The sequence below is a fragment of the Canis lupus genome, chromosome 14 (genome assembly GCF_048164855.1).
Source record: "Canis lupus baileyi chromosome 14, mCanLup2.hap1, whole genome shotgun sequence".
Lineage (NCBI taxonomy): Eukaryota > Metazoa > Chordata > Mammalia > Carnivora > Canidae > Canis > Canis lupus.
The window spans coordinates 17,354,242-17,374,971 of NC_132851.1; positions in this window are offsets into that span (position 1 = coordinate 17,354,242).

Here is a 20,730-nt window from a genome sequence, read left to right on the forward strand (position 1 = left end):
GTCATAATGGTACTTCTTTTTCTTTCTTTCTTTCTTTCTTTCTTTCTTTCTTTCTTTCTTTCTTTCGGGGGTGGGGTGGGGATAAGGGATTAATTTTTTTCCACCATGTGGATTAGAATTGGAATGGCCTCAGCTCCCTGGTCATGGTAATGAGCTAGCCATGACTCTTCACTGAAGCTGGACCAGCTAGAGAACTTCAGATTTTGACCAAAGGAGCAGGTCTTACTCCCTTTGGAGGGCAAAATTTTCATATAAAATTTAGCATGTAAAAACAACTCTCAATTTCACAAAACATCTAGAGCTCATTAGTTTTACTTGTTTATTAGTAAATCCTTGAGCCCTATTCAGTCTCCAGGAACAGTTTGTAAAGTTCTACCTTAGATCATTTTCCCTAGAACACTCAAACTCATATTTGTCAAGAAACTAAACAAAAAATAAATGAGAAAATAAGATAGTACATTAAGTTTCTCATTACTATAGTTTCCTAGTTCTCACCAAATGAAGGTTTGTGCCCACAGTTGTTTTAATAGTTCTTGAAATATTTCTCCTCTTTTATATTGATTGGAGTTCACTTCATACAAAGATTAGTAAGTATCATTTGCAAAATGCTTGGCAAACTTACAAAAATTTCTAATGATATGATTTCCCCAGGGTAAATGTAGAAATCTTTAGCAATCTGGTTTGTGTTAGCATTTTGGTCAGAGATCACAACAGGAATCACTCTCTGCATTTCACCCAGCAGACACTCAGAATTGAGTAGGAATGACATTTAGCAAAGAAGTAGCTGATACATATAAATCAACTACATTGATGATGTATGTCACAAATGTCTAGGGTCTATCAGATCCTTCAAACTTTATCTCCATCCTGAGTAACCTATGTGTCTCCTACACTGGATGGATCATGTTTATGTTTTGCTCATCTTTGCATGTATACTATATACAGAGCAAAGATACTCTTGTTTTGTTGGATGGATGAATAACATGTTTAGTTGGGCTCTCATGGGCCATGGTAGAGAATATGCTAATTTATACTGAGTAGGGGTGGAGGTGTAGAGATAGAGATGAGTGTTTGTGGCTATGCTTGTCATCATATAAATACACATCAGTTAGAACTGAAGTATTTGAGGTAGGGAGCGGGTACTAATTAATTATCTGGAGTCTTTTTCCAGGCCACATCATTTAAGGGAAGATGGAGAGACATGAAGAAACAGTTATGGAGATGCAACATTGAACATGAAATGGGTGTTGGTCAAGACCCTTGGGGAGTAAAGGGATTCTTCAAAAGATCTCTGTTAGTGTGGGACCAAATTATAATTAGACATTATGAATAAAACAAAATAATAAAGAAAGAAATTTAAAAATGGGGCACATACAGAACTGATCAAGAAGGGGATTATCAAGAGACTATTACCCAAGTACCCATTTGCAAATGAGCATATTCTCACCCAACACTGTTTTTAGTTATGATTGAATGGAAGTTCTAATTGAATAGTCCTTTGTGGTATCCAGAGTCCAAGACAGCAAGTAGTTCTTTTGTATGGGTTCATAAGTTTTCCCAGAATGAATTGAAAAACACTCATGCTTTCCGTGAACAGAGGCAAGCTGGCTTACCCAGTTTCTGGCAAATTTATTAAGCAATACAGACTCCCCACTTAATCCTTTGGTTTAAACAATACGCAGTTAACACAAATGAGTGACGAAACAAACAGAGACACAGGTCAGTTGCCTACAGAAAGATGTAAAAATAAAATAAAATAAAATACATTTGAAATACGCTGAATAGGTCAGGGCTAAAGCCCAGTACAAGCTAGGACAAATAAAAACTCATCAATCTGGAAACCTTCTTGGGTTTACAAGAAGTCCCTTCTGATCTCAGACTGTATTTATCTCCTAGATAGAAAAAAGAGGAGCTATAAATCTCTCCATATCAAAGGCCTGTTTAGTGGGAATAAATTGAAAGTGTTCGGCCAATTAGAATGAACTAAATCTCCCTTAGGCAAACCTACTATCGATATATATTTAGCTTCCTGACATATTTAAAGGTAACTTGGGAAAGGCTGGCTAGTCAAAATAAAAAAATGATAATTCTAAAGTTGAGTTACCTTTTAACTCTACCCACCACAGTAATAAAAACAGCTGTATCTGCTCTATTGCATATTGCTGAAACCAAAAGTTAAATCAGAGACATAAATAAGCTGGACACATTACACAGGGGTAAGGTGGTAATGTTGAGAGAGAAAGGAGAACAGTGAGCCAAGAACCAGGTTCCTGCATCAGCTCTGCCGTGCTATGTGTGACTTTGGGCAAGTCCTTACACTTTATACTTCATAGGCCACTTGCTGATAAATAAAAGAATAACAATAGATTTTTTAAAGGTTCTCTGAGATCCCCAGATACCTGTGACTCTAAAGGGAGAAAGGAATATTTGTGTATAGATTATTTCAAAAGTGTACACGGCAATTGTTTCACTTATCCATAAAAGTAAGTGGGAAGACCCAGAAATAAATTGTTATCTCTAAAAAAGACCTTTCAACATCAAAAGGCACTGACAAGTCATGTAGTCAAGTAGACTTTTGTTGAAACACTTAGTAAATAGTTTTGGCTAATATTCAGTGAGTTCTTATTATTAAAAATCTTATTTAGTGCTCAATATAATCCTTTGTTATAAATATCATTTTATACTTATTTTGCACATACGTAAACTCAAAAATGGAGTTTGGAAGTTAAAAAATTATAGAGTTAGAAAGTTCTAAGAGTAAAACCAGGATTTAACCTCAGGCTATTCAGATTCCAAAGTCCATATGTCTAGTCACCATACAGTTAAAACCACTTTCCAGATTACTAATTGTGGAGGCAACATAGTAAATTTTCTATAAATCTTCAACTTGTGTTTCAAGGTACAGAACATATATTATTTGCATATAGGCACTTTTTCAGTATCTCTGCTATGGAGTTGAGCATTATTCCTCTTCCTTTGGTTTGTATGAAAATATTTTTCTTAATTTATCAAGACTGAGAAAAATGAATCATTGATAAACTATGCTAGGCTGTTGAAAGTGCTTGAGTAACTCACTGAATTTTAATACTCTCAATATCTGAATACTATTGTATAGATAAAAAAATTAGATGGCTTCCATTCAAGCCCTTCCTTCACCAATTGTCTTTAGACCTTGAGCAGATCATTTCATTGCTATGAACATTAGTTTCCCAATAAAAACAGAGCTTTCCTCTATAATATCATGACACAAGGAGGTAAAATGGAAGGAAGAAGGGCTTTGAAGCTAAAGGCACCTGGATGGAAATTTCGTCAGGAGTCATGTTATCTTTCTGAGTTTTGAGTGTTTTTTTGTCTGAAAAATGGGGATGATAACAGAAACTCCATAAGACTAAAGTGCAGATGAAATTAGAGAACTTGGGATCCCTGGGTGGCGCAGCGGTTTAGCACCTGCCTTTAGCCCAGGGCTCGATCCTGGAGACCCGGGATCAAATCCCACGTCAGGCTCCCGGTGCATGGGGCCTGCTTCTCCCTCTGCCTATGTCTCTGCCTCTCTCTCTCTCTCTCTGTGTGACTATCATAAATAAATAAAAATTTAAAAAATATATTAAAAAAAAGAAATTAGAGAACTTTATTCACATATAGTACTTTAAAACACAATAGTGGAAAAAACAAAAACAGAAATAAAAACACAAAAGTGTTTCTAAACATTGTGGTAACATTCTGTCCTGGATATGACGTACTTCTTACACACAGTCCCTTGGGCATGTATATTTTCTTGTTTGTTCATTCATTTGTTTCTACTAATGGTGATGAATTTGTGCTGAGATGTCCATTTTCTTTCTCTTGGCCTTCCTTTCTCTTCCTCTTTTTCTTGTGACCACCCCCCCAAATGCATTATTTTAAAAATACTACTGACAAAGTGTCCTTCTCGTTCCACATGAGGATTAGCACATCCTTGACCTTATTAAAAGAAACATGGAGCTCCAACAAATAGTTAATCATTAGAAAAATTAAGAAAATTACACATCTACTTAATTGGTAAATTTTTAAAAAATATTTTGCAAGTTCACATTTTGTTAAAATATCTTAAGTATATGTGTATTTTACATGACTTCTGGAACCAAATCAAACTACCCTTCTTAGACATGTTAAATGTAATGAACAAATATATACATTACTATTACATGTACTTCATTCTCTTTTCTACAGGTACTATCTATGAAAATCCCAGAAATGAATCAAATTTAAACTATAAATTTGTGTTTAACATACTGCAAGTGATTGACTAGAGTATGTATTTCCTCTCTATCCTCCTCTGAATTACTCCAGTTCATATTCTATGTAAATATTTACATCTTCTGTTCCCTTTATCTCATCAGATGAAAGAAGACTGAAAATTTAAGACCCTTATATGGACAATATGAAAAATACAAGTAGATGTCTCAGGACTGTCAACCAACTACCACTAGGAAAGCCAGGTCTCTCTCAGACAAATCAAGATGCATGGTTGATGTGTCACTGCACCCAGTTGTGTTGGTTTGTCCTCCAAAATACTTTCTAGCTATCCAAAGTACATCTAAAATATATCCTGAATTTCCTTTCCTTTTACAGTCTCTACTACTCCACCATCAAGTCACTTTTTTCTTGCCTGAATTTTCTATAATAGCCTTATAGTCTTTATTTACATCTTTCCCTCCACTCCATCCCCCAGCCATTTTCCACACTGTGACCAAAGATATCATTTTAAGACAGTAGTTCTCTACTGGGAGAAATTTTGCCTGTCTTGGGATAATCAGCAACGTCTAGAGACAATTTTGATTTACACAACTTGGCTACTGTTATTGGCATTAGGTGGGTAGAGGCCAGGGATGCTATAAAGATCCTATAGGTCCATATGCTAGGCCCCCACAACAAAGAATTATCTAGCCTGAAATGCACATAGTACCATAATTGAGAAGCTCTATTGTAAAGAATAAATCAGATTATATCATGCGTCCAGCTAAAGCTCTCCAACATACATAAAATAAAACCCAATAACTACCACAGAGGATCCCGTCTTATCCTCCAAATCCTATATCTCTCTGACTCCTAATTTCTTACCATCCCCCACCCCCTCATTTCAGGCGAGGTCTTCTTTCCTCAAGTCTGGCTGGTCCCAACCTGGGCCTCTGCCTGAACAGCTCTTCTCTTGGGTTTCTGCCTGGCTGGCTTTGTCTCATCATCAGGTCTCAACTCAAATGCCATCATCTTGTACAATCCTTTCTGATTACCTTCAAATAAAGTAGCATGGCCCCCTCAAATTCCCCTTCACTCTGTCACAACCATTCTCATTATCCCTCTAGTTCTATTCTCTTCACAGCACTTTTCCAATGAAAAGTATGTAATTTACTCATTTCCTTGTTTCTTTCATCCATTTCTTTCCATTATAATGGAGGCTCTGAAAAAGCTAGGGCCTTGTCTGCTTTTTTCTTTACCAAATTCCTGATGCCCAGAAAGAACAGATCCTATTAAAAAGCAAGAAAGGAATAGATATTTATCATTGGAAAAACTACTACAGTAAATTACCTCAATAGAGAAAAAAAAGACATTGGAAATCAGAGGTAAGTTCAAACTATGAATTTGGCTTTCCAGTCATAGTTTTAATGTTTAATAATAACAATGTTAAAACTAGTGACAGCAACTATCATTTACCAAGTGTTTATCATAAGTTGGGCACTATGCTAAACCCTTTACATTAACTTTCACGGTTAGCCCTTACAATTCCCCAGTTTACCATCTATATTTCAGCCTCATTCATTGTTGCCGTTACTTGCAATACCATGCTCACTGTAATCTCTAGATCTTTGCCCATGCTATGCTGTCTACCTAGACCTACTGTCTTCCTCTTCATCTTCCAATGCCATACAAAACTCATATGTGATGATTTATGACAAACTGGATTTAGGGTCCGTGTTCCCATAGCACTCTCCTTTATTTCCTTCATAGATAAAAACTCCTTGATTGTAGTCTATCCCCATTACCCACTTCAGATTTGTGGAATTGAATGTGGTACGGATGATTGACTTATTGATAAACAAATTGAACTGCACAGAGATTAAATCTCCCAGAGTCAAATAATGTGCATGTAACTAGAATTCGATTTCAAGCCAATTGGAGCACAGAATCTGAATTTTAATCACTCTTCTACATTGGATATATGGTTTGGACAAGGTACTTAACCTCTCAGTATCTTGTTTTGGTCATCTGTAAAATTCTTGGTAAGAGTGGGATGGGGAACTGGTAGTAGATTGGACAAAATCTGTAGCTCATTTCAGCTCTAACGCTCATGAGTTTAAGTGCTTGCATAAAAGATGTTTTACAGGTAGAAAGCATTTGACAAGTGGACAAATATATTTATTGTTAAATTCTTCAAAAGATATTCAACATAGAGACCATAGGTATATGAAACACTTTTCTGCATTCACCAATGCCCCCACTCCTAGGCCAATTTTGAAAATGACCCATTCCTTCACTTTTTAGGAATTCTCACTCTTATTCTAATAGCAAAAACAGGTAGGTCTGCTCTTTTTCTACAAGAAAATTGCAGTTCCTTGATAGGTTAAGTTCCCCGGCTTTCAAACTCCTTGTTTATCCACTCAGGAAACTGGTTTACTGCCTCACAAAACAGCACACCCATGCGATTAGCACTTAATTATGGTGGAGTCAGTAGCCGGGCTATAGGCTCAGGTTGATTTAACTCACTCAAAATAAGTCTGGATTTCGTTTGTTTCATTTGGATTGCAATGTGACAAAATTTTGCACACCATTCACTGCAGATTTCACTTATTCTGAAATAATATAAACCTTTCATCCATTTTTCTTTTAATGTCAATGCAAAAAGAAGTTACTGGGAATCTAATATCAAATCTTTCCACGTTAAAAAATTTTTTTAATTGGCAACGTACACTTAGACATATATTTAAATGTAAGTATTCCAATTGGAAAATCACTGTTAAAGATTTATGAAAATAGCTAACTGACTATGATTTAAATTGTAACAGACTTTTTGGGTTCATCTATTTTAGTTTTCACCAACTGCTTCCCAGATAAAATGAGCCTTTAAGATGAAATATGAAAGGAATTCCCTTTGTCAGGTGCAGTAGCCAGCCTGGTATTCATCTTCTTATGTAGTTCCCTTCTAAATCATACCAGGTTGGTCTGTGTGACCATGGAATACAGCAGCAATGATGCATGCCACTTCTAAGTGTAGGTCATAAGTAGCACTATGGCTTTTTGCTTGCTTTTCATTTCGGCCTCTTTCTTGTATGGGTAGCTCTGGGGGATCCCAGCTGCCATGTGTTGAAGAGAGATCTCCAACCAACAGCCCCAAGGAACTGAGGTCTCCTGCCAACAGCCACATGGATTGATCCTAGGAGCAGGTCCTTTAACTGTAGTCAAGTCTTGGATGACTGCAGTTCAGGCCAACACCCTGACTGTATGTACTCTCCTGAGAACCACCCAGCTAAGCTGCTTCTGAATTCCTGATCCACAGAAACTATGAGCTAATAAATGTTTGTTGTTTTTAGCCACTACATTTTTTGGTAATTTGTTATGTGGCAGGAGATAACTAGTACTGCTGGGAATGAAGACATTTCATTTCTCACTTATACATTCTTCATGCTTTATTAAAGCCAAAAGACAGAAGAAAAAAAAAAAAAGCCAAAAGACAGAGAGAGGGAGAGAGAGAGAGAGAGATGGAAATTGCAGTGAATGGACTACATGTAATAATAATAAGTAAACATTATTTTTTAAAGGTAATTTTAAAATATAAAATATAGCTTTTAAATTTTGTTTGTTTATGGAATTGTGTGGGGCCTTAATGGAACATTTTATTATTAAAATTTAAGAAATATTTAGGAAAAGAAGAAAAGATTCAGGAAAAAAAAAAAGGAAAAAGAAAGAAACAACTGGAGAATTTAGTCCCAAGTGAAAGGCATACATTATAACAATGGCAGTAGTTTTGAAGATTTTTGCATTTTACATTGAGAAGGGTTTTGTTTTGTTTTCCAAATGAAAACTTTTTTGGAACCCTAAGATGGAGAGTTATAGTCAATATATCCCTTTAGCAGCCTCAGAAAAAAAACAGAGGAAAAACTGGGAAAAAATGATGGAAAAGGAATTGAATGGGCCTGCCACCTGAAAGTCCATCATATAATTTTTAATGGAAAATATCCTTATTCTCTTAATAGTCTCAGGGAGAAGCTTTTAGTGTTTTACTCTTCAGTATGAGATTTGGTGTTAATTTTTTTGTAGATACTCCTTTTTATTTTAAAGATTTTATTTTTAAATAATCTCTACACCCAACACAGTGCTCAAACTTACAACCCTGAGATCAAGAGTTGCATTCTCCACCAACTAAGTCAGCTGGGTGACCCAGTAAATACTCTTTACCACATTAAAGGCATTCTTTTTTGTTCAATAAGAATATTTTTTCATAAATTTGTGTGGAAATCTGGTATAGTTATTACACACTGGCAAACAGGACCCCAGCTCTTCCCACACATTTTTTTTTTAAGATTTATTTATTTATTTATTTATTTATTTATTTATTTATTTATTTATGATAGACACAGAGAGAGAGAGAGAGAGGCAGAGACACAGGCAGAGGGAGAAGCAGGCTCCATGCAGGGAACCCGACGTGAGACTTGATCCCAGGACTCCAGGATCGTGACCTGGAGGCACCTGTCAGGCACTAAACCGCTGAGCTACCCAGGGATCCCCTCTTCCCACACATTTTATACAGCTTCACTCTGGGTCTTCTCCAGCTGTGTCCTAACCTGTGGGTGAATATATATGGGCCATGTTCCAACTTACACAGCAACATTTCACCCCTCCGTAGTCCCTCTTTATTTTATTTTGGCATCAATAGATGAGCCTTAGAAATATATAAAATGACAATGTGAGCATCATAAAATTACATGTTGGTACAAAGTGATATATATTTCTTTTAAAAAATTGTTAGTATGAAAGAACAGAACTATAAACACCAAGAATAAAATAAAAACTAAAATAAGTAGGTGTGTCTCGGTGGCTTAGTTGGTTGAGCATCTGCTTTTGGCTCAAGTCTTAATTTCATGGGTTGTAGAGACACCTAGTATTCCCTACTGGGCAGAGAGTCTGCTTCTCCCTCTCCCTCTGCACCCTTCTACCATTCATGCTCTCTTTGTCTCTCAAATAAATAAATAAATAAAATCTTAAAAATAAATAAATACAAAATAAAAATTAAATTAAAATGTAATGCCTTCATTTTCCTTTGTGTAGACCAACAAATTTTGTTTATCCATGTAGTGTTTCTTAAAAACCTAAATTCATCATAAACACCTCAAAGTGAGGAAATTTCACATAAAATGCACATTTCAGAGTCATGCTAAGATATTTGATAACACAGGGCAAACGGTCCCAAATGAATATAATTGGCTGGAACCAGAGCTGGTCTATGGAGAATTACTCCAAATCTTACACCTTCTATATGAAAACAAATAAACAAACAAAACCTTGATAGAGGTTTTTCCAAAATTCATCAAATACCCTAAGAGGTATTTGACATTAGCAATATCAAGTAGTGGAGCTGAAACAAAATCTTCTAAACTATCAGTTACAGAAAATAGTAATGCTAGAGGAAAGACTCAAATATACTTCTGTTCACTACAGAAAACATAAAATCATTGTCAAATAAAGAGGCAATCTAAATTAAAAGGCAGCCAAAAAAAAGTAGGAAAAATTATTATAGATTTACAACAAGCAGTTAATTAACAAATATATTTTGTTATTTTTCTGGTTTGTACCATTTTTTCTGATTTTATCACGTTTATCTGGATATTTGTCAGAGTTTACTCACTTGTAATTTATTGTAATTCCTTTCTCATTCTAAGTAAGTGCTCACTTTTTAACATTTCATTTTCATAATATTGTATTCTCTTTCTTAAAGAGTCCCACAAAACTTGGATTCGTCCCTACCCATTACTAATTGAGAGAGAACATCAAAAAGGCTGGTTACATGCTAGATAATTCTAAAGAATACCACTAGTACTCAAGGGATGCCATGTAAAAATTAATGAGGCCATAGAACATTTTAGCAAAATTAACTCTCATTATGATCATTCTACAAAATTCACACAGTGAAAATTGCTCTCATGCAATTTTGTTGGGTAAAAAGGTGACTTTTTTTTGGGTCAACATAAACAATGAAATGCAATATTTACCCTGAAATGTGGAATCCATTTTCAATGGATTTCCCCTTAGTGGCCATTTTTCAGATATCCATTATTTTTAAAAACCAGAGATGAAAATTTGAAGATAGGCTATGTGATGTGACCATTGCAGAATAGAATTACTTCCAGATGATTTAGAAACCATTCTTCCTACTTTCACCCCATATCAAATCAATGATGAGAAGGGAAAACTCAATGTCATTGAGAGTGGAGGGAACAAGAAAGAAAGAGAATATAAAGAGGAAAGACTGAGATGGGAGAAGAATCATGAAGAGAAATAGAATCAATGGGAGAAAATAAACATCCCATGGTGATTATAAATACATTCTTTCTAATTTAATTTTCAGCAAAATTTTCCAGACTGAGCAATCTGAATGCGAGTTATGCCATTATTCAGTACAGTAGAACTGGAATTCAAAGTCAGGCATATGTGCCTACAAGACTTCTATCAGGGATCCCTGGGTGGCTCAGCGGTTTAGCACCTGCCTTTGGCCCAGGGCATGATCCTGGAGTCCCAAGATTGAGTTCACATTGGGCTTCCTGCATGGAGCCTGCTTCTCTCTCTGCTTCTCTCTCTCTCTCTCTCTCTCATTAATAAATAAATAAAATCTTAAAAAAAAAAAAAGACTTCTATCAGCTCTAGACCACCATAGTGCACTTTGCTCCTTTCAGTACTCAGCAGAGTCAATTGTATGTTAAAGATGACCTCTGGCAGTGCTGCATTTCTAAAGCTTTCCTTATGTAGGAATTTTGAGTGCATAGACATCACTTTTGAACCAGGATATGGATAAGCAAATCCTTAATCACTGCAAAGCATCCCTATGAGCCAAATTTTTGAGGAAGGCAAACATGATTGTTGATTACAGTGCAGATTCTGGGTACAATGGAATGTTAACAAACATAACCACATGGAATAATAGCCTTCTGCATTTTGACCTTCATATACCTATCACTCACTGTATTCAGAATCCTTCAGAATGAGTAAGAGCACCTTTCACAGGAGTCAGGCACATAGGAATCTATTTTTGCCTTCCCACTTCCTAGCTGTTTAGCTTGGGTAAGTTCTTAACCTCAACAAGTCAGAGTCTTCCTATCTCTAAACTGTGGATAATAATATCTAATTAATAGGAGTATTTTAATAAATAAGTGAGAACCAGGGTCAAGTACTAACTCCATACCTGACATGCAATAGGCACTCGTAACTACTATAGAACTTAAATTAATATAATAATAATGAGAAACAAAGCAGACTCATAGTATACAATTAGGTTCAAAACAAACACAGACCTGATGTTACTCCAAAAATAACGTTGAAATGAAGACCATTGCCAATGAAGAAATGAAACAGCACAAAATTTTCGGACAAATTCTCCAATTGCATTTATTATAGATTCCAAGAACCCTTCAAATCAGGAAAGAATGACAGAAGCAAAGACTTCCTTGAAAAGCTGTAGCTACTGGAAAGGAGGTGGAGAAGAATGCATTTGTTTGTAATCCAGCATCTCACTGGGAATCAGACAAAGGCCTCTGTTTTTCAAAAAAAAAAAAAAAAAAAAAAAAAAAAAGAAGAAGAAGAAGAAGAAGATACAAACTCCATCCCAGCTGCCCTAAAGCCCAGCCATTCAAATTAGCTAGAGCAAATATCAGTTTGTTTTTTTGATCACTGCCCAGCTTAGTGTCTTACTCATCACTACATCCATAATATAGGACTATTCTTCTAAGAAAATGGCTCTGTTGTGGGTTTGGCAGTGAGAGCTCCAGTTCAGTTCAGCTAAGCTTATTTCTTTTGTTCCAAGGAGAAAAACTGTTTACAAATAATCTGCATATAATTAGTTACCTGGCTCTAAAACTGTTTTATTTTTATTTCCTCTCTTCCTTGTGAAGCCATCAGGGAGAGCTGATTACTCCTAAGTCATTATCAGCTAATATGCAGTCTAGGTAGGCTGGGTTTTGAATCTCTCTGTTAATGCTGGTTAAATACTTAAAACTAATTAGACCATTTTAATAGGAGTCATTTATTATATAATGCTTTTTAAGAAAGAACCTTATAGTTCATGCTGATATATGCTACCAATTACATATTTATAAATCTTCGTTTAATGTTCAAGGTCTGTTAGGCAGGTGTGTAAGAAAAAGCTGACTCCCAAATGAAAGAAGATTACATGAATGCATATAAAATTGTCAGTAATAAAATCAAAGTTAGAAATTTTTTAAAGGCTCAAGACAAGCCTTAAAACACTGAATACTAAAATGCTTTTCACTTATCTCTTATTTCTACATATAAACACATGAATTCTTGCATTAGCAATTTGTCAAATACAAGGTAATTCAGACAGCAAACCTAGCTGTGCAAAATTTTTACACCACTCTTAAATTTTAAGCCAAAGAATCCACCACCCCTCCAAATCTCAGATGGGCAAACTATGGCTTAGGATTCAAGAGTTTCTAAGTAATCATCTGGTTCTAAAAGACAGGTGATTCTAAAATGAACTTTGAGTTTTCTTTTATGTCCCTTTGAGGTAAATAAGACATGAATATCTACTTAAAAAGGAATTTGTGTTATGGGTATGTATGCAGTCTTCTTTTTTTCCTGTAGGAGCAAATCCGTGCTTGCTTAATTTTTTGTCTTTATTCTCAGCACCACAGTGCTTAGGTTCATTATATGAAATGCAGATAAAGATCTCGAGTTTCTCCTGGGAGCCTCAGTACACTCTGAGATCCAAATAAGAACTAAAATGGATTAAGATTTCTTATTGATTCTAGTAAATACTTGCATACATATGTTAAAAAGAATATAAAAAAGACAAAAAAATGTAACCGGATTTCAGTTAACACATTAGACATAGGACTTTTACCTTACTAGATTCAAGTTCATTCTCCTGAATTTGCATATAGTTCTGTGCAGAGGTGTCTTAAAACCTTATTAATGCATCTAATTAAAGTAATGACAGAGAACTTCCACAGCATCTAATGAAAGAAAACAAAGATTAAATTTAAGTTAATCAGCTTTGAAATGTAAACAAGTACGTTCAATCATTAAATGATTCCATTTATTTTTAACAGGTTCTTAGAAGTGAGTCTAATAAATGTCCCACCATTTTTTTCTTGGTTTGTCTGAATGTTTATTAGCATCATTAATCTATTAGTAAAAATCCAAAGGGACATTTCATGCCTGGTATAAACCCATTCTAAGTTTTTGATGAATGGAGGCAAGTAGGTAGCCAAGATTTTTCACACAAAAATTCTAAAATAGTTCATGAATGTTTCAAGGAAAGGCTTCTAAAATATTCTAAAACTGGCACTAATAATAAAGGTTGTCTTAAGTTTCCCATTCCAAGGTGTTAGTTCTCTGCTTTGAGAAAGCAGTGTAACTAGTATTCCTGGTAAATATGTCAGCGATGGGTTTCAGAATCTGTTTCTAACAACCAGATAGTCTAGAGCAGAGGGAAATGTTTTTACACTTTGCAGAGTTTGGAGATGAAAGAACCAATTTCAAGGTTGATGAAGGAAGACATCACTCAGCAGGTGTTGAGCAGCCGTGATGTAATAACATTCCTCCACACAGTTTTACTAGAAGCAAAAATCAGAAACCCAGAATCACTTTGACACCCAGAAAAGTCTATGTGATTCTCTCTACTTTTCCTCAAATAATCAATGGTCTGTTTGTTGGTTTGCTTTGATTGATCTGGGTTAGAATAGGTTTGCTCTTCTAATTGAAGTTAGCATTATCCTGTGTGATGTTAGATTTACCAAGTTAGCTCAAAATCCTCACCATTTCCCTTGCTGTTATGTGTGATGGATGAAGGATGTATTCCCTGCTTAAAACTCAAGGTTATTCGTTATTTTTGGCATGCTAGCTCTCACTTCACTCATTCTTCTCCCACTCAATAAAACATATTAGCAGGCAAATGATGAAAACTAGTTCATTATTGAGGTAATCAAGAATCCCTTCTAATTTATAAGAAAAGTAAGCTATTGCTAAATTCAGGGATGCTGCTTATTAACGTTTATTCATTTGTTCAACAGTTATTTTTTTTAACATGAGATCTACCCTCTTGGCAAAATTTTAAGTGTACAATAATACACTATTGTTAGCTATAGGCACAATGTTGTACAACAATAGATTGTTAGCAGTAATCCAGCCTGAATAACTGAAACTTTGTACCCACTGAATAGCAGTTCCCTATTTTCCCCTCCTCCAGTCTCTGGCAACCATCACTCTACTCTCTGTTTCTATGAGTCTGAGTCATATATATCATATAAGAAGAATCATAGAGTATTTGTCCTTCTATGATTGGTTTATTTCAGTTAGAATGATGTCCTCTTGACTCATCCATATTGTCATACATGGCCAGATTTCTTTTTTTAAGGCTGAATAATATTCTGTTGCATGTATGTGCCACATTCTCCTTATGTATTGGTTCACTGATAGACATATAGGTTGTTTCCAAATCTATGCAACTGTCAATAATGCTACAATGAATATTGGAATGCAGGTATCTTTTTGAGATCCTGATTTTAATACTTTTGGAAAAATACCCAGAAGAGCTCCTATTAAATAGCAGGCACAGTTCTAGGAAATGGGGATACTTGGTTATCAGGGTACAAATACCATGTGAAACCCCTTAATAGTGAGCTCATTGCCCCAATTTGTTACAAAATTGTGGTTGTTTGAATATGTATTCTTCATACAACAGAGTGATGTGTTTTTGTTTTTTCAAAAACACAAATTTAACTATACCACTCTCTTGCTTCGAACACTGCAATGGCATCCTTTACCCTCAAGATAAAATTCTACAATTTTACAGTGGCCTAAGTCTTCTAGCCTGACCTCTGTTACCTCCCCAGCCCCCTCCTGCATCATGCCCATCCCTCTTTATCTCAGCACCACACTTTTGCCACCTTGGCATCCCTTAAGTTCCTGGAATGCATTAATCCTTCCCAAGTCTGTTCTTTGAGCAGAAATCTCTTTTCCTTATTTTTAGTAAACCTGTCCAAATATTTTGTCCTTCAAATCTCAGTTTAAATACAACTTCTGCAGGGAAATCTTTCTTGAGTCTCAGACTAGGCTGGATGCCTCCATTACTCATTCTTACAGCACCCTGCACTTTAATATAGTAGCATTTATCTCAATTTTAGCCAAAACATATTTGTTTAATTATTTGTTTAAAGCCCATCTCCCCTAAAGGATCATTATGGGCGGCCATAGGCACAGAGATGATGCCTGCCTTATTCCCTACTATCTTCACAGTGGACAGCATAGTATCTGGTATATTATAGGACCTCAATAAGTATTTGATGAATTATTGCATGAATGAACTATGCAGCATCCCATAGGTTAATGATTTTCAAGCCCCTTTTAGTCATAGGATCTCCTATGCTAACTGATTGGGGAAACAAAACTTATTTCATACATCAGCATTTACAGCTTCTAAAGCACCATGAAAAACATAGTTTTAAAACCATTTCCATTAAAGATCATTCCACACAGTGGAATACTATTCATCAATAAAAGGAAACAAATAATGACAGATGCTGCATCATGGACGAATCTCAAAAACACTACTAAATGAAAGAAGCTGGTTGGAAGAGATTACATAGTTTATGATTCCATTTATAAGACATGTCCAGAAAAAGCAAGTTTCTGGATACAGAAAGTAGATTAGTGGCTGCCTGGGGGTGGGAGTGGGGATTAACTGTAAATGTTCACGAGGGATCTTCTTGAGGGGATGAAAATGTTCTAAAACTGATTTATGGTGATGGTTGTACCATTCAGCAAACTTACTAAAAATTATACACTTGAAATGGGTGATTTGTATAATATGAAAAATATATCTTAAAAAAGTTGTTTTAAAAAATCATTATTATAAACTATAACTGACTTTCAACTGACCTTTTGACATATCAGCGATTATCCTTTGTTTCATTACTTCCAATCTGGCTTTTAAAAATAAATGAAGCTTGTATTGTTTCCTAATAGTGTTGTGGGGGGTTCATCTTGTCTGGGGATGGCTAACTTGCAGCAATCATATTTCTCTAAAAGCACTATAAATACATCTAATAGCTGATCAGATACTGACTGGCTGGCTGATCCCCTCGTCATAACATATTTGCCTTCTCTGAGACAGATCCTCTAAAATCTCTTTCTGGTAGGAAAACGTTGTGGAAAAGATGAGGCTTGGAATAGGAAAACACTGCCTCTGTGGATTAAGTGGAAAAAACTTTGAAGAAACAAATGGAAAACATCACACTTTCAGGCAATTACAGACTCTTGGCTGAAATTCAGCTTCAGGCTTATCTTGTGGGGAGGAATTTTTAAACACTTCAAAGTCCTACCCAGCGTTATAGCTGTCACCTTAATCTACCCCAAAAACATCCATTTCGGAAAGTTAAAGTTTCAGAGTATGCTGCTGAAGAATTCTGTAATTAGAGTGAAATATAACTGTGAATGCCTACAGGGATTTTTTTTTTCTTTTGATATCATGGTAAAGTCAAGTCAAAAAGTGACTGAAGAGGAAGGATCTCTTAAAAAGCCACATCGCAAAGCATAATACCTCATTCCTGAGCGGGAGAAGTAACCCCAAGAATAAAAATATAGATGATTTATTACATCAAAGTACACCTACCATTTATGTCAAACATGAACATTAAAACAACTCCAGAAAGAGGGAGGAATATTTGTAGGATGGACTATAATCCAGGAATTCAAGAATTCAAAGCTTTTGAAAAAATAAAAAAAAGATCTGAGATTTCATTTCAGTTTTAGAATTATTGTCTATAGGGGATGCCTATCTGATATTTTAGCTCATTGTTTCTTGAGCTCAAAATTATCTTCAGAAGCACAAGAAAAGGTATTACTAATTTTTTATAGTAAAATATTAGTGGTGTAAAATTCATGTTAAATAGCAAAACTTTCATATGTATTGTTGACAACACAATAGAACATATACTTGGTTTATATTTTGATTTTTTACTGATATTCCTTCTATTGTTTTCCATTTATATAATACAACAATGATTTTTCACTTTTTTACACTTTACTTTCACACTTTCTGTTACAATAAATGTAAATTATGTAAATCACCAGGCTGCATCTTCTCTCTACTAAGAACACACAGACAACGATAGCTCTGTCTGTCTGTCATGGCCTACAACTATCATTATCAAGTGTGATCGGCAGGGCTCAACTCTGTAGAATCTTATTTGAGTTGTCATGTGGAATGATCTGATTAGTATTTGAAGCACACAAACTGGATGTTACATTTTATTTTACTATTTTATTTTTAAAAAAAGATTTTATTGTATTTATTTGACAAGACAGAGTGACCACAAGTAGAGGAGGAGCAGAGGCAGAGGGAAAGGGAGAAGCAGGCTCTCCGCTGAACAGGGAGCCTGATGTGGGGCTTCATCCCAGGACCCTGGGATCATGACCTGAGCCAAAGGCAGACACTGACTGAACCACCCAGGCACCCCTGGATGTTAAATTGTAATTTTCACTTATTTCTCCCAGTATTTAAAACATGTGTAGAGCTATACCCCCATGAAAAGCTTGTCACGTTTTGTGAAGAATTTGCAGGGACAAAAATCAGGTTGCTGGTCTTTCTTTTCCAACATGGTAAAGCTTACCCATAAATTGCTACTCATTAGAATATCTAAAATGACCACAGCTTTTTCCAATTCATGATGAAAATAAAAAATAAGGTCTCTTCTTGCTTTAAAATAATGGAAATTGTGTGTGTGTGTGTGTGTGTGTGTGTGTGTGTGTGTGTGTGTGTTATAGCATGTTTAGGTGTTTAAAACAGAGGGTTTCCATAATGGCAGAAAAAGGGGCACCTGTCTTCATTACATTTTTCTGCTTTTTTATGTGCGAAAAGTGATAGGGAGGATGGCCTGGTTTGGAATTACCTTTCTATTGAGAAGTGCCGTTTGGTGTTTTATTTAAGGAAACTGACTCATCATCAAATCTGAAAATTTTGCATGGTATTAAACTTCTCTGGACTTAATTTCTTATTTGTAGGATATGAAGATAAACAATATGGTCATTAAGATCTTTTCCAGTTTAAACAAAATATAGTGATCCCTACCAAATAAATACACACAGACATTTAGAGGATAGCCCTGCCCATCACACTTGATAATGATAGTTGTAGGCCACTCGTGAGGGAGCCCACAGTAACGAAGGTAGTGAAAGTATAAAGCATTTGGGCTACTATGGATTGTACCAAACCCCAAAAGTTTAATGATATAATTTATGGTATTATACAGGTAGGCTTTTGGTGTTACTGTTAAACTTTTATCATGTTTCTTAATTTGTGATTTGCCATTTTGTTTGCATTTATTTATATGAGTGTGTATAACATATGAAGATATGTGTAAAGGAATAATATTAAATTATTTAGTAATAAGTTTGTTAGGGAAGATAGACATATGGAAGAAATGTCATTAAGGTCCACTGGAGTATATATTTTTGTGTGTATATATTTAATGAACACCTGGTTTTTGCTGGTCTGATGTCCATCCCTGTCTTTTTCTAGCATTATCTCCTCCGTACATTTTGCCATTGATACAACTCCCCATTTTTCAGGTCACATGAACTGATGGGTTTGACCTCACCCTGGATTCCAGAGGTGAACAAATGATTCAAACATCCAGGCAGAGCAGCTCAGTTCTCTGGCTATACTCACTTGTTAGGAAATGGGCATATCATGAGACTAATGTGAGCAGATTCTAGGGCTTTGTTGGTGCTAAAAGGAAGGCAGAGTTTTGTAATTCTACTAGGATTTGTGAGGTGGTAATCGAAAGGAGGTATCTGCAGCTGCTAGTGGCTGCCATGGCTCATTAAATAAAAATCAAAAAGGGAATGTCAACAAAGCCAAAAGCCAAGAGGAGAGACAGAGATAGAGATAGGTAGATAGATCAAGAGAGGGAGAGAGAGAAAGAGAGATATCTGAAGACAATATTTGAGTCCCTTGACCTAAGCATTACTGAAGTCTCCACCAGATGCTTTGGTTCTGTGAGCTAGGCATTCCTTTTCCTTATGCAGCCAGTTTATGTTGGCTTGGGAGACGCATGAGCAAAATGAAACATGTTTACCAGAGGTTATCTCTGTCTAGTTCTTTTCTTCTCTTTCTGTTCACCTTTCAGGTTTAACTCAGGCATTATGCTGCCTGAGAACTCTTTCTGGAACCCATGAACCTTGAGTTAGCTGAATGCCCTCTTCATTGTGTGGCACTAACCACATCGCATTGTTATTATTTGTTAATATCTGTATTTTTTCCACTTTGTTTTGACCTCTGTGAGATCAGGGATCTTGTTTCTCTACCCCTTATCCTCAGAACCTATCAGAAGTAGTCAGCTACTCTTTGATAATTGACTAAACATAAGACAGTGAATTTACAGCCTTCCAAAGTTTAAAGATGGAACATGATGTTCCCTTGTAGTCTTCCCATCTCTGGGCCAATATATTTTAAATTTATTTTTGCCTTTTATTTTAACCTATTCTCTTATACATTTTTCCCTCAGTGGTCTGCCCTTATCAATTTCTCGATGTTTTATGTAGTCATTCATCAATATTTTAAATGTCTCCTTTGAGCTAACAAATGCACTAGACAACAAAGAATACAATGTTGAACAAAAGCCCTGTTCTCAAGAACCTTACAGTCAGGAGCGTGAAACTAAGAACAATTATAATAAAGTGTGGTTTGCTTTAGGACTGCATCAAGGAAGGATCCACAGCAGGAGGGGCAGTTAACCTGGTTTTAAGAGGTCACTCAGGCTTGCTAAATGAAATTACTTTAAGCTAAATGCTGAGGTGTGAGTAGATATTAACCTGCTCAAGGAGGGATCATGGCATGACCAGTTTTCCCAATCACAGAGTGATGACAATATTGAGAGGCACTTACTTGATCTCCATGGAGTTTCTCTTCCAGTAATAGAAGAGCAGGTTTTAGAGATATAATTTCAGTAATTACCTGCACGACCTATTCCTTTTCCTACCCTCTTGCCTTATAAAATTTCTCCAGTTGTGATTGAGACTCTTTACTCCACTGTATCCCAATTCCACAAAATTAACCAAGATGAGTTTAATTTGGATTCTGAAATTAAATTTCAAATAACAAAGTAAACTGAAGGGGGTCTTTGATAAGACAAAGTCTCCTTAAAATGATAATAACAATAACTAGTATTTATTGAAAATTACTATGTTTGGTCACCATGGTAAGTGCTTTCCCTGTGATGTAGTATTTTTATCCCCATTTTATGGATGAATACATTGAGGCTCAAAACCAATCCAAATGTCACCAGGTAATAAGAAGAAATTTGGACTCTAACTGCAGATTCTGAACCACTGTTCCACCCTTACCGTCTCCCATATCAGTTTCCCCCCTAACATCTGGCTCTGAGATAATACACGTATTTATGGGGAGGACCACTTGGGAAGAGGGAAAAGGGAAGTGAGGTGATTTAAGTCATGGGCCAAAGG